The sequence below is a fragment of the Cornus florida genome, unplaced genomic scaffold (genome assembly GCF_030987335.1).
Source record: "Cornus florida cultivar Cherokee Brave unplaced genomic scaffold, ASM3098733v1 CherokeeBrave_3.0.0_Hap2_Chr11, whole genome shotgun sequence".
In the NCBI taxonomy this organism is placed as follows: domain Eukaryota; kingdom Viridiplantae; phylum Streptophyta; class Magnoliopsida; order Cornales; family Cornaceae; genus Cornus; species Cornus florida.
This window is the reverse complement of record NW_026775581.1, coordinates 69,959,096-69,974,708: the sequence shown is the minus strand read 5'-3', so window position 1 is coordinate 69,974,708 and position 15,613 is coordinate 69,959,096. Positions and strand designations below refer to the sequence as shown.

Below are 15,613 nucleotides of genomic sequence, written 5' to 3'. Positions count from 1 at the left end.
CACAGCAGAGACCGTCACAGTCGGCTACAGTTCAGTCAGGTTTCAAACCACCACCACAGCCTGCCATGTCTTCTCAGGGTTTACGGCCAGTTAGGAGGGATACTCCTACTATGTTAGTTCAGCAGTCAGGTGTTCAGGTTGGCAATCCTCAGGCACAGGCACTACAGGGACGTGTCTTTGCACTTGCATAGGCCGATGAATCTTCTGGTCCATCAGTTCTCTGAGGTATATTTCCAGTGTTTGGTTCTTGGGCCCGTGTTTTGTTTGACTCTGGTGCATCTCATTCCTTCATGTCATCATCATTTGCATTTGTATTGGGGTTAGAGGTCAGTTTCATGGATCGGGCATTGTATGTTGATACGCTAGTTGGGGTTTCAGTGTCTTTGAGTCGAGTTGTGCAGGATTGTTCCATTGTGATAGCCGGACGGACTTTTGTATTTGATCTTATCCTCCTGGAGATGACTAGCTTTGATGTCATTCTCGAGATGGATTGGTTAGTTTCCTTTCGTGCCACGATCGACTGTTTTAGAGGTAGAGTCATAGTTTGCACTCCCGAGGGAGACTGTTTCTTTTTCATGGGAGATCGGAGTGATTCCCACATTTCATCATTTTATGGAGTTTGTGGACGGAGTCGTGGTGATTACTTCTTGGCTAGCCTTATAGCCAAAGAAGATGATGTTGTGAAAGAGGATTATCATGCGGTTGTTCATGATTTTCTGGATGTGTTTCCGGAGGATTTGATAGAGTTGCTTCCACACCGAGAAGTGAAGTTCTCTATTGATTTGATGCCAAGTACCGCACTGATTTCTATGGCATCGTATCGTATGGCACCAATTGAATTGGAAGAATTAAAAAGGCAGCTTGATGATTTGAGGATGAAAGGTTTCATTCGACCGAGTGTGTCGTCGTGGGGTGCACCAGTCTTATTTGCTAAGAAAAAAGATGGTTCATTGAGGTTGTGTATTGATTACCGGAAGTTGAATCATGCCACCATGAAGAACAAGTATCCCTTGCCAAGGATAGATGATTTGTTTGATCAGTTGAGAGGAGCCAGTTATTTTTTGAAGATTGACTTGAGGTTAGGCTACTATCAGTTATGGGTCAGGGATGAGGATATCCTAAAAACAACATTCCGTACACGGTATAGACACTATGAGTTCCTTGTTATGCCTTTTGGCTTGACTAATGCACCAGCGGCATTCATGGACTTGATGAACCACGTCTTTCACGATTACTTGGACCAGTTTGTGGTAGTTTTCGTGGATGACATTCTTGTGTATTCACGATATCGGGAGGAGCACGAGATCCATTTAAGTATTGTTTTACAGATTTTACGGGAGCACCAATTGTATGCCAAATATGAGAAATATGAGTTTTGGCTACAAAAGGTGAAGTTTTTGGGGCATGTTGTTTTGGAAGGTGGAGTATCGGTTGATCCATCAAAGATAAAAGCAGTTTTGACTTGGGAGCAACCCAAGAATGTTTTTGAGATTCAGAATTTCCTTGGCCTAGCGGGTTACTATCGGAGATTTGTGAAGGATTTCTCCCCTTTGGCAACGCCTATGACCCGTTTGACCCGGAAATGGATTAAGTTTGTGTGGAATGAAGCCTGTGAGTCATCCTTTTAAGAGTTGAAGACAAGATTGACTACAGCTCCAGTGTTGGTGATACCTGAGCGTGGCTTGGGTTATGTGATTTATTGCGACACTTCACGTGATGGTTTGGGTTGTGTGTTGATGCAAGATGGTAGAGTAGTGGCTTATGGGTCTCGACAGTTGAAGACTCACGAGCTTAACTACCTTACTCATGTTTTGGAGTTAGCGGCAGTCGTATTGCTTTGAAGTGTTGGAGACATTACTTGTATGGTGAGAGATTCGAGGTGTACTCGGATCATAAAAGTTTCTAGTACTTTTTCTCCCAAAAGGATTTGAACAACAGACAGAGAAGATGGGTTGAGTTCTTGGAGGACTACAATTTTGACTTGCAGTATCATCCGGGCAAGGCAAATGTGGTAGTAGATGCCTTAAGCCAAAAATCTCGTGGGACTCTGGCCTGTTTGGTTATTCAAAAGTAGAAGATGCTCAAGGATTTGGCAGAGATGGGATTGTATTGTTTTGATTACGATGTTGACAGTGAGCCAGCATTCTTATTCAGTTTTGTGGCTCAGTCTACTCTTGTTGTACGAGTGATTGAGTCACACAGACAGGACCTGGATTTAGATGCCATTCACGTTTTGATCTCCAGTGGTGAGACAGTGAAAGATTGGGCTTTGCATGCGGATGGAAGTCTACGGTTCAAGGATTTGTTGGTGGTTCTCACAGTTTGTCGTGAGGACGTCTTATGGGAGTTTCACATTTCCCGCTTTGCAGTTCATCCAGGTGGTACCAAGATGTATCACAATTTGAGACGTCGGTATTGGTGGAACGGGATGAAGAAAGATGTTGCTCAGTTTGTGGCTAAGTGCCTTACCTGTCAGTAGGTGAAAGCCGAGCATCAGAGACCAGCTGGTTTGTTGCAACCATTACCTGTAGCACAGTGGAACTGGGAACATATTGCTATGGATTTTGTAATAGGTCTTCCAAGGTCACGGAGGGGTAATAAAGCTGTATGGGTCATCATTGACAGATTGACCAAGACGGCTCACTTTTTGCCTATTGAGGCAACAGATGATGCAGAGAAGCTTGGTGTACTTTATATGAAGGAGATTGTAAGGTTGCATGGAGTTCCAGTAACCATTGTTTCAGATAGGGATGCCAAGTTCACTTCAAAGTTTTGGGAAGGACTTCAAGCAGCGTTTGGCTCAGCGTTGCACCTTAGTACGGCATTCCATCCACAGACAGACGGCTAGTTGGAGCGTACTATCCAGATTTTTGAGGATATGCTTTGGGCATGTGTACTTGATTTGGGAGGCAGTTGGAAGGATCACCTTCCACTTATTGAGTTTGCCTACAACAACAGTTATCAGACGAGTATCCAGATGGCTCTATTTGAGGCGTTGTATGGTAGACTTTGTAGGTCTCCTGTTTGTTGGACTGAGGTGGGCGAGACAGCCACTTTAGGACTCGACATTGTACTTGAGACTATCGAAAAGATTAAGTTGATCAGACAGAGGTTACTTACAGCTCAGAGTCGACAGAAGAGTTACGCAGATAAGTGGAGACGGCCGTTATCCTTTGAGGTAGGAGACCACGTTTTTCTACGGGTTTCTCTACGGAAGGGGTTGTTGAGGTTTAGGAAGAGTGGCAAGTTATCGTCACGATTCATTGGACCTTTTGAGATTTTGGACCATGTAGGAGAGGTTGCCTACACACTCGCTTTGCCACCACAATTAGATAGGGTCCACAATGTTTTTCATGTATCGATGCTACGAAAGTATGAGCCGGATCCATCTCACATTTTAAGTTGGGTTGATGTAGACATTGATGAGGATTTTCTTATGAAGAGGGACCAGTTCAGATCCTTGACACACAGCAGAAGGTGTTGACGAACAAGACGATACCATTGGTGAAAGTTCTCTGGAGGCATCACGGAGTTAAGGAGGCTACTTGGGAGCTTAAACAGGAAATTCGCTCCAAGTATCCAGAGTTGTTTTCTCCCTCAGGTATGACTTGATTTCAGGGACGAAATCTTTTTAAGTTTGGGAGAATGTAATATTTATTAATTTTCCAAAAATATAAAATTGATATTTATTTTTTTTGAGTGGGCCCACAAAGCACTAAACACATTTTATATCACCATACATCATTTTTGGCCATTTCTCTCTTCAGACTCGGGACAGAAGCTCTCTTCCTCACTTTTCTTATTTTTCTTTTTCTTGATTCATGAATTTCACTCTTTGATTGCTCTCTCATTTGTTGGAAATTTTGGATGCCGTTTGTGGCAAAATGAAGCCCATGACGAGATCTTCAAATCCATACCAACAATTTCAGCTTTTGGCTACTTTAGGGAGTCCAAAAATTGAAACCTATTTTGAGGGTTTGTGGTGAAAATTTGGGGATTTTCTCCTCCTTTGAGGTAAGAGTTCCTAATCCACAATTTCTTGGGTTTATGTGAGTCATTTCCCTCAAATTTGTGATTTTTCATGCTTAATTTGTGAACTTTTCATACAATGTTCTTTATATATGTTGTGCAAGCATGTGATTATGTGTTATTTAGTAAATAATGGTGAATCATGTCTAATTGATAATAATTTTATGCCCATGTTGCCTTTAGTGTTGAATTTTGTGAATAAAAAGTATGAATTATACTTAGGGAATTTTTGTATAATATTTTCATTGTTGATTATTTACTTGAAATGCATGAAATTTTCCCTATTTGCACAACATTGAAATATATGGGACATTCAAGCATGACATTGGGCAGTGAAACGAAAAAATTGATTTGAAAACGGAAATGAAAATATTTTTGGGGAAAAGTTTTGATAGAAAATGATTTTTGTGAAAAACCCGGCCGCTTAGGAGTTGCCTAAGGACTACGGCGTTAGTGAGGCCTAGAGGGAACTAGGGAGACCGCCCTAGTATGGTTGAGTTACCTGGCCCCAAATGACGCTATGGAGTTACCATGGGTCAGGGACAGTGGCCAATCCTTCTCTCGTGCCGCCATGGAGTTGCCATGGGACAGGTTCATTAACGGTTTGGAAATGAGAAAATGGGGAGTGACATTGCATGGCACGACATTTCAGTGCATGGCATAGTTATTTGTGGTGTTGGATTAATGATGTGGTATCGTAGTTATACTTTTACTCTCGGCATGGTATGATCCCAATTTCCTTATTCGTATTCATTGTGTGGATTTACGAGATCTCAAGAGGTGTGTCTTAGGCACTACCTACTGAGCGATTTTGCTCACCCCTATTATTTAACGTTTTTTAGGGCTCGGAAAAAAAGTGGCGGATGACAATCCCCCGCAAGCTTGAGGAAGATTAGGAGTTGTATTTTGTTATCTTTTGTATCTTAGCCCATTTCTTTTTTTGTATTGTCTCAACTATGTAAAAGAATATTTATTTTTGCAAATCATGGCCCTGTAACATAACTAAGATACTTGATTATTTTTGTTGTAAACTGAGATCATGTAAATGTTTAAGTTGAAGGGGATGACGTTAATGGGCTAATTTGGGAAGGTCGTTAATGTTGTGGTATTGGCGAATATATTATATTTCTTTTGTATTGTGTGTTGGGGCAGGTTGGATAGGTCTCGAAAGGCCGTTGTTTTTTTTTATTTGAACAAGTTGTTGTAGGATCATTTTTAGCGAAGGTCATGCCGAATTTTTTTTTAAATTTTTTTTATTATTTTCGGTATTCAGTTTAAGGTCGTTACACATTGTATGTCACAGTCAATAGAGGGCAATACCATTCAGCTCACACCCTTGAGTTAAGGACTCTGGCACCACCGGACACACAAAGAGATGAAAAACGTGTAAATACAAGTGAAACTACAAGCACACAACCAACAGATTGCCTGTCACTACCATTGAAATAAAAAAATGCTCCCCTGTTTTTTCATTTGAGCTTGCCTCCAATGCATTTGATTACCATTTTAACTTCTTTTATTTTTTATTTTTTATAGGCCTTCCTTTTTCATTTTCACCAGCACTATTTTAAGAATTAGTTACATCTGTGTAAGCGATAAATTTATACAATTGATGCTTTAGAGGTTGGCTGAAATTTTTAAAAAATAAATATATATCAAATATCAATAGTCGGCTTTTGCATACAAAAACTGCATAGAATTTGTTCATACCATCGTGTAACTCACAATTTGCACCCAAATAATACAAAAACATGCACAAACACACACCCCTCCACTGGGACAAAGACTTCAGGGTCATGATAGACTCCAAGTTTTCTACAGACTCTTAACGTGGTGAAATACAAATACAGAAACACCGACGCAGTACCATCAGCATCCAACACAAATAACTTTTAGCAGAGATCTCACCTTGCCACAGGACTCACTCCACTCTCCAAATTCATTGGTATCATTGCAATTGAATCATTTGATTGATCTGACTCATGTGGCGCTACCACCATTGCCGCACACTCCTTCAATTCCATAACCACATAATTCATGGTTGGCCTTCTGGTAGAAATGCGAGATACACAAGCCATTGCTAGTTCTACAGCTTTCCAAACAGAATTAACATCGTAGTCTTCCTGTAAGTTGGGATCAACAATACTTCTGACATCCCCATTTTCAAGCATGGAACTAACCTATTGAATTATGTGAGTGTTGTCAGGACTTTTGGGTATTGGTGGCTGGCCAGTTATTATCTCCAATATAACAATTCCAAAGTTATAGATATCACTTTTCTCAGTCAACCTATGTGATGTGAAATACCTGTAAAACAAACCTAGTAATCAATTTCATGTAATTAACAATATAATTTACTTCTTCAAACAAATGAATTCAAATTTTTTCTTTTTTTTTTTTTTTTTTTTTTTTTTTTTTTTTTTGGGAGGGGGAGGGGAAAATGGAATAATAATACTCACTCCGGGTCAAGGTACCCAGGAGTGCCAGCAACAACTGTTGATACATGTGTGCCAATTTCTGTTGGAAAAACTCTGGACAGTCCAAAATCTGCAAGTTTGGCTTGGAATTTTTCATTTAATAAGATATTGGTAGACTTGATATCTCAGTGGATTATTGGTGGCTTACAACCATGGTGTAGATACTCCAATCCTTCAATTCCAATCAACATTTTTGGGTAGTTAAATTTATAAGGAAAATAATAAGTAAAAGGGAAAATAAATGGCATTCATCAACTTACTAACCTTGTGCAGCATCTCCTTCTATCCGAATCCTCTCTTCCCAACTTAAAACATTTGGATTTCTTTCTGTGTCCACAAATTAGCAATTCAAGTCTTTTTGTTAATGGGATTACAATCACGTATACTTTTCTTGTCAGAAACTTTTAAGTGTAACATGTATACCTGATAAGTGACTTTCCAAGTCTCCATTAGCCATGTACTCATAGATGATTCCCAAGTTGGTGCCTTCATTGCAGTACCCAACAAGAGAAGTTAAGTTTCTATGATGAACACTCATAAGAAGTTTTGACTGCAGCATAAAACCACATTTAGTTTAATCCATACATTGATGAACGCAAAATTTCTACTGGAAATGCAACATCTCATTGGATTGCATCCAATAATAGCAATGGTTTGGAAAGCTATTATTAGAGTTATGCAATCTACCTCGGTCTGGAATTCCTTATACCCTTGAACTGATGATGAAGAGAGCATCTTTACAGCAACTTGAGTGTCCCCTACATTGCCATGGTAAACTGTTCCAAATCCTCCTTTCCCAATAACCCTTTGGAACTTGTTGGTAATACTCGGGACCTCAGAGTATGTAAACCCTCGATTCTTTACATCAAAGGCCCCATCTTTCTGTTTCCTGACTACTAAGATCATATTGAATTGAAATAGATATAGTTTAATCATTGAAAGTCGGATAGTAAGATTTGAAACTTTTGATGTTTAAACTTTGAGAATAATCCCATACCTTGTTTTCTCTTTTCAATGATCCATAAGGCAGACCCTATTGCAATTAAGAGCACGGACAATGCAGTAACAGATGCTACTACCGGAACAACAACCCTGTTCCTTTTCTTTTTGCACGGACTAGACTGACAGGGATTTGTGTTTTCAGTCGCTAGATCAGTTGCATCGATACTGTTTTTGATGACAAATGTTAAACTAAGAATCAATGGCAGCTATTAAGGAGTCCTAATGATTGGCAACTTTTAAGCATGGAAATGTTTAATGATTTACCATTTCAAAGAAAAATAAATATGACAGTCAGCTGTGTATTACTTTTAAAAACTTTTGGAGATATATTGGGGGAAAAGTGCAATATTAAATCAAGAATCATCATATAAAAAGAGCTAACCTCAATAATAGTGATCCATTTTTCTATTTTGCAAGGAGTTCTTCTGGAACTGGACCAGTGAAATTGTTTCCTCTCAAGTTTCTGCCAACGTAGAGCAAACGTGATGGCCTGTTTTGTGCTGTTAAGCTTACAAGTCAAATCACAGAGAAAAGTAAATTACAAGACTGTCAAAGAATCCAGTTGGGATAGAAAACTAGGCACCGGTCCAGTTAGTTTATTGTTCGACAAATCCCTGAATTGAGCAGAAGTATAAGTTTGTCTATAATTTGTTATCTAGAAGAATAAGTTGACATCTTAGTGGCTTTTGTGAGATCATTGTACTTACAAAGATTGCATCACCATGAGATTGAAAATTTGAGGAGCAATCTCCCCTGTCAGTCCACTTGAGGATAAATTCCTGATTGCAAGTTGAATAATGTTGTGAATATATGGATTTGGATGAAAAAATTAGTATAATTATTTAAAGGCATAAACATACATTGATGGGATCCTAGCGGGATTGAAAACATCATAGCTGCAATTGAGGCCAGCCCACACAAAACCTTCAGGAACACATGGATCCCCCTGCCAGTTCCTTTTCATTCCATATGTTGATTTGATGCCTAGGATAGCAGAAACTAATATTCCAAAAATATGAGAGTTAAAACATGAAGAAGAAAAAAGGAATGCACTATATGAAATGAGATTGAAAATAAAATAAATGTTGGTAATCACTTGCCATCTTCATCATCTGTTTGTGAATGTATAATCTGTTTCAGAGTATAAACCTCCATTGCATTTATGATGGGTAGAAGGGTTGAATTTTTTGTTTTGGTGATTGAAATATTAAACACTTCTAAAGACACAGGCGCTGTGCTATATACTGTATCTGCTGAAAAATAATCAGGAACTTTTGGATATTTCAACCATTGCGTCCCATTTATATTGATGTAGAATTCTCTGGATTGATTACGTTGCAATACTTCAACTTCAGCAAAGTGCGCATGTAGATATAAAATTGGTCAGAAGAATTATTAGGATACCACCAAAAATTCAGTAAGTCACTAGTATTTTGTGACGTGATAGCTGTGCTCATGACAGCAGGTGGTACTTGGTAGAAATCGGGAGCTAGAGAGTTCATGGTAGACAAATTTCTTATCATTTTGGGGTTACTGACCAAGGGATAAAACATCAATGGAAAAGGGTTCCATACACGATCATAAGAATCATCTTTGTACCTAAATGAGATATTAGTACCATAGTGAGATTTTTATTCAGTATTTGGAAATTAAAAAAGAAAAAAAAAAAAAAAAAAACTTTGTTATGAAAGATGGCGCATACCTGACTAAGTCTTTTGCTGTTGAACCCAAATCCAAACTATCAAAGAGGGACAGTGATCCAGATACAGTTGTATAAATAGAGTTATTCAAAGGCCTTAGCTCTAATGCTGATATGAAAGGTGTTCCGAGACTTTGTCTTGGAGACAAACATATAAATAATCATCGGTGAGGACATGTATAATCTCACTCCACCAAATATAAGATGAAACAAATAATGACACGTTATCCCATAAATCAGCTCCAGGGTACAAATCGAATGACGGTGGTTTACCTTGGGCATCATAGTTTCCATACATGAACTAGGCCCTTATCAAAAATTTGTTACCTTTCCCTGTTGCAGGTCTTATGGTGTAGCAATTTCTGGTTCCTTCAGGAAAGCTCCTAACAGTCAACAACTGTTGTTGGAGTGAGTTAGTCTTAAATTCGGGAGATATAGACATGCTTACACCAGTGTCTATAAAAGCTGCATCTGAACTATAACGTATTTCGGTTGTCTCATCTGTGTAGCTGGAATCGTCGGATATCCCACAATCTAAGCTTATGAAACCTTTGAGAATGAAAGAAAGTCATATGTTTAGTGTAACAAAAATAAATATATCGTATACATATCTCAAGAAAGTGTTTAAAAACCTGAATTATTCGAAGGGACCTGGGCATGAACTGCAAGGACAAAAGTACCAAGGATTAATGCAAAGAGGAAGCATTTTGGCATTTCCATCTTTCTATTCCGAGTCTTCATGCAGAAGAGGCAAGGCTTATAGGAGGTTTGATCTTATATTTATATTCCTACATCCTATGTATATGCTGCTCACGTTGTAATATAATATGATAAGTTAAAGTATGTGAGCTACTCTGTCAACCCTCTTGAACCTAAGTAGGATGTTGACATAGGTAACCTTTTATTAATGTGTATACAAGTCAAATGACAAATCATAATGTTTATTTTAAATGTTCAAACCTTATGTAGTCTTGTTCATCATGTTACTTGTAGTTAATATAAGAAAGTACATATGAAAATATTTTTTTCGGAAATGCATATGAAGATCTTACTAATGGCAGAGGAAATTAATGTCCAAACAAATATGATGTGATACACACACATGTACAAGAATGTAAGTGACTATCATGGTGTTAAATCACTCAAATGCAACATTCAAAACAAATAAACTACTCTTTGCCTATGAACCCTGCATGTGGAGAGAGCAGGATTCCAGGAATACTAAAAATTATTTTAAGAATGTTTCTTGGCTATCATCTATTATTTTTATATGAACATAACATGTATATTTATTAGGGCAATTGCTATAAACCCCCTCGAACTATTAGTAAGCCAACATATAAACTAAAATTTTCACACAAATAAAACTATCACCTACGTTTTGTAGCAAAAAACTATCATATTTTTTAGAAGTTAACGGTTAAGTGGGCCTGCCGGTCACGTTAGAAGGTCATTTTTATTAAATGAAAAAAATGCCCTTCTAAAGCTCAAAAGACAAAGATGGCCCTTTATTTTTTTGTTCCTAGTTGGTACTTGCACACATCTAAGGAATTGTTTGCACTGGGAATTAATCCTAAGACCTAATGCCAAAGATGCCCTTTTGACCGTTATAAATCCCTAACTTCAAACCTCTCCCTTTCTCAATCTATCTATCTATCTATATATATATATGTCCAATACATATTCAAGCTTCAGGGTTTTAGCATGGAAATATCAATTAGTTGCACTGTCCGACAACACAGTGGACGCTTTTAAAACACGTACTAGCACATGTGGTCTCATTAGGCCAAAAAACCTTCATGTTGTATTATATAAAACAACTCAATTAGCTTCTTCTCCATAATCATTTTGAGCATATCCAGTAATCATAGTGTTCTAAGTCACAAGATCATAAGTTTCCATCCGATAAAAAACACAGGGGTTAAGGACAAAAACTCTACTATTGATATAGTGCATATCGGTCCCTATGTTGTAAAAAACCTCCCTATATTATTAATTTGGTGCAAATAGGTCCTTATATGGTGTAAAATGTCGATAATACCCTCACTTCAGTTGAATAAATTAATAAATAAAAACATAAGCCATGTAAAATGATGATTTTATCCAATCCCCTCTTTGTAACCCAATTTCTCTCAAAAAAAAAAAAAAAAGGTCAACACCGAGCATGTTCAATTGGCTTGCATGTGGTGGGCGTGGAAGCGCCGCCACCGCCAACGATTCCGACCACGTCCCATGTGTCTGCTGCCTCATCCTTGCTGTTTACAAGGAAAACAATCTCTACCACCCTTATTCAGGCATAAACCCCAACTGGGTCATCAAGCGCGTGAGCTACGAGCAAACCCAGGGCCACACGATGCCATACTTCATCTATGTCGACCACGACCACCGACGAGATCACGTTAGCAATACACAGGCTCAATCTGGCCAAAGGGAGTGATTACAAGATATTGCTCGATAATTGATTGGTTATGCATATATTTGATGGTGGGTAAGTTCATCATGGGCTGTTGGGATTGGCGATTTTGGTGTTAAATGGAGAGTCGGAGAATCTGAAGTGATTGTGGGTCGAAAATGGGCTAGCGTATAAGATGGTGTTTACTGGACATTTTTTGGGTTCTGGTATGGTTGTTTTGTTGACGTTGATGGTGGTGAATGTGACAACCCTTAATTCTAGAGCCATGGGTGATCAAGTCCAGGCACAGATCCGAGGAATGCCAAACAATTAAGTATGTAATAAACACAGAATACAAAAGAAAGAACGAAGAATAAATAAATAGCAGAAAAGAAAACTAATTAATAAAATCCCCAAACGAAATATCCAAAACCTTAAATTATTATAACTCGGGAATCCATCTAGTGGACCCCTAATGATAATCCAACTAAATCAATCTAAAAACCATAAACAAAAACTAAAACATAAATGAGTCCAATGTAGATTTGGAAGAATGATGTGGCCTATCTCTGCTCAGCACAAACCAACTCTAGGTCTGGAACTGACGAGCACCTGAAAAAAAAAAATAGTGGGTCAGGTCCACGAGCAAGTTCTTTCTATGATAACCCAAACAGAGACCAGAGAACTATACATCTTTAGCTAACCCATGCAATAACTATATAGTCCATACATACATATACACACTAAAGGAAACCTCACTAGACTATAGGGTTGCCTCAACCTGAATAGTAGGCAACATGCAAAACGCACATGTAGTGGGCATGAGTACCTAGATCTACCAGGGTACACAACCGCACTATATCTAGCTACACATTCCTTGCAATATGCGCACCCTATCCACTAATTTTGAGACTCAAGCTCATATCGTGGTACTATAAATATATATTTATAATCCATCCACAACCAAAGTAGTGCCGCTCAACTGTTCATTGCCTTGACCCGACATAAGTATAAGAATCCAGAAATCCAGTTAGTCATCCAACTTATTAAGCTGACCTGATACAAATATAAGTAAGACTTAACATTTTTAGTTAATCCGTTCCCTTATATAATAGGTAGGACTTAACTGATAAGTTAACCCATCCCTAGAGTGCCACTATCCCATATTGGTGCACTAAATCCACGCAATCCAACAATTGATGTAACAATTTCAGAAGTACATCTAATAATCCAAAGTTAAAAACAATAATAACATTATATCATGCTAACACAAAATAGGACAATGTACAATTTGTTTAAGCTTCCTATATCACATATCCTACACGTACTGAATCTTAAATGGATTGATATATTTTGCTATACAATCACTTAAGCATTCTCCATAGTTTATTTAAAATTTATTTAAATCATTCCTATTCCTTATTCAATGTTTAGGACTCCATAAATCCAATTTAAAAATAAAACAACGATGTTTCCGAGACTTCACCAGGTAAGGCTTGAGCTTCTGTCTCCATTGCTCGAGCACCCTGTCCAAGGCTCGAACATCTTACTAAAGGCTCGAGCTTTTTATCCCAATTGCTCCAACTTTCCTTCTCAGGCTCGAGCTTTACATCCCAAAGGCTCGAGCTTCACAACCAAATGCTCAAGCTTTTCATCCCAAGGCTCGAGCATTGTAACAGTGGTCTAAAAACTGTTACGCAAATCTGTATTTGTTTCAGGAATCTTAGGCACATTTCTACGTTCCATCCATATTTAGATATAATAAAACATCATATGAATCATGCATCAAATTCAAAAAATAATCAAACCAAATCATGAATTTAACAGTTTATACACAAGAACGACCATGAACAATAAGTTCTTAAAACCTATTCCTGACCAATTAAAACATATATTCCAATTTTAATTAATCTTTTAAACATCCCTAAAGTTATACTATAGATATATAGATTACAGATCTAAGGAGAAGTGTAGAGCAAAGAACTTACCTTTAGGATTTGCTAAAACCCTAACCTCTGTCTTCTTCTTCCTCTTCCTTCTTCCTCCTTATTTCTCACTTTTTCTCTCTAAAATATACGTGATATTATTCTCTCTCTTTTTCCAACCCTACAGAGACATATATATAGGCTACATATAAACCATATTCCTTTTCCCAATCCACATCCAATTAATAAAAGGAAAATAAAATTAAAATACTAAAAAGGTAACTAAAAATATAAGTTATGTATAATCTATATATATTATTTATCTAAATAAAATAAATTTGCTAGATTATCTCCAAAGGACTTTTCTTAAATATATATGTGTAACGACCCGAACCCAGGAGTCCGAACCGTATCCGGGTCCTTACTCGAACCCGAGGTCATCTACTATCACTACAGTCATTTCCACTTCTAAACTACAAGGGAACACATCATACTGTAATACCCCTAATTTTAAAAGAATAGTCTCGGTATTTATTTATTTATTTTTATTGTATTTTTTTTAATTGTTTAATTGATTATTTGACCAATTTTTTATGTGTTTAATTGAATTAAGTGTTATTTGATTAATTGGCTACTTATCTATGTGTTATTTGTATTTTGTCTAGGTGTTATTTGTATTATTTGTTTAATTAGATTGTGTACTTAAATAATGTATTTGATTAATTGTAATTAATTGTATATTAAATGATTAAATGTTTTATTTTATTTTATTTTATTTTATGGTTAGTGGTAATGGGCTAACTAATTGGGTCCCATGAACTACTTGGATAAGAGATTGGATGGGTATGGATAATTACCCATGCATAGTTGTATATGTATATATATAGATATATATGTATATACATATATATAAAAAGCAAAGTAATTTATTAATATTATAGTAACTTTATTATTAATAAATAATCTGATGTATATATTTTATATATTTATATAATAAGGATATACATATATTTTACACGTAACATGTTTTAAGTTACCTTTTTAATATTATGGTAACTTTAGTATAAATAAATAATCTGATGTATATATTTTATTTATTTAATGAGGATACAGATAGATTATATACGTAACATGTTTTAAGTTACTTTTTAATATTATGGTAACTTTAGTATAAATAAATAATCTGATGTATATATTTTATTTGTTTAATGAGGATATAGATAGATTATATACGTAACATGTTTTAAGTTACCTTTTAATATTATGGTAACTTTAGTATTAATAAATAATCTAATGTATATATATTTTATTTAATTAATAAGGATATACATAGATTATATACGTAACATATTTTAAGTTACTTTTTTTTTAATATTTTCATTTTTTTATTTTTCTTTATTAAGTTGACTTGGATTGGAAAAAGGAATAGGGTTATTATTTAGGCTATAAATACACAACTATAGGTTGAAAAAGGAGTGAAAATATATCACGTAATATATTCTAGAGAGAGAGAGTTAGAGAGAGAAGGAGAAAGAGGAAGGAAAGAGGAGAAAACCCTTTAGAGAGAAGATCAAGGAAGAAGAAGTTTAACTTTCAGTCCGAAAGTTTAAGGCAAGTTCTTCTTCTATCTCTTTCCTTTTGATTCGTGTTTCTGTACATGCCTAGGAAATTCCAGAATTTATTAAACACATAAAATTAAATAATTATGCATGTTGAATTGGGTTAGAACATAGGTTTTATGAAATTGGTTCATATCTGTTCTTGTGTTATGAATTGATAAAATGTATGATTTTGATTTGATTTCTTATGTGAATTTTTGTATGTTTAAATTATGTATTTTTCATATCTGTGGAATAATGGAACATAGAAACATGCCTAAGATTCCTGAACATTAAATAGGGATTAGGTTTGGGTTTTAATAAATTTAAATAGACTCAATCATAATGATGCTTGCTATTTGAATGTTTTAAACAAATGAATGGATTTAATCTTTTAAAATTTTTTAGCAATTGAGATTCAATGTGTAGGATGAATTGGATATGGAGAATCCTTATTTAACGGTATAATAAAATATCATCATGTATAAGAT

General features: G+C 36.3%; 1 pseudogene; it reads right to left on the bottom strand.

The window, feature by feature from the left end:
* Window positions 1-5,933: 5,933 nt before the first annotated feature.
* On the bottom strand, window positions 5,934-9,927 carry LOC132281251 (putative leucine-rich repeat receptor-like protein kinase At2g19210; annotated as a pseudogene).
* Window positions 9,928-15,613: the final 5,686 nt, after the last annotated feature.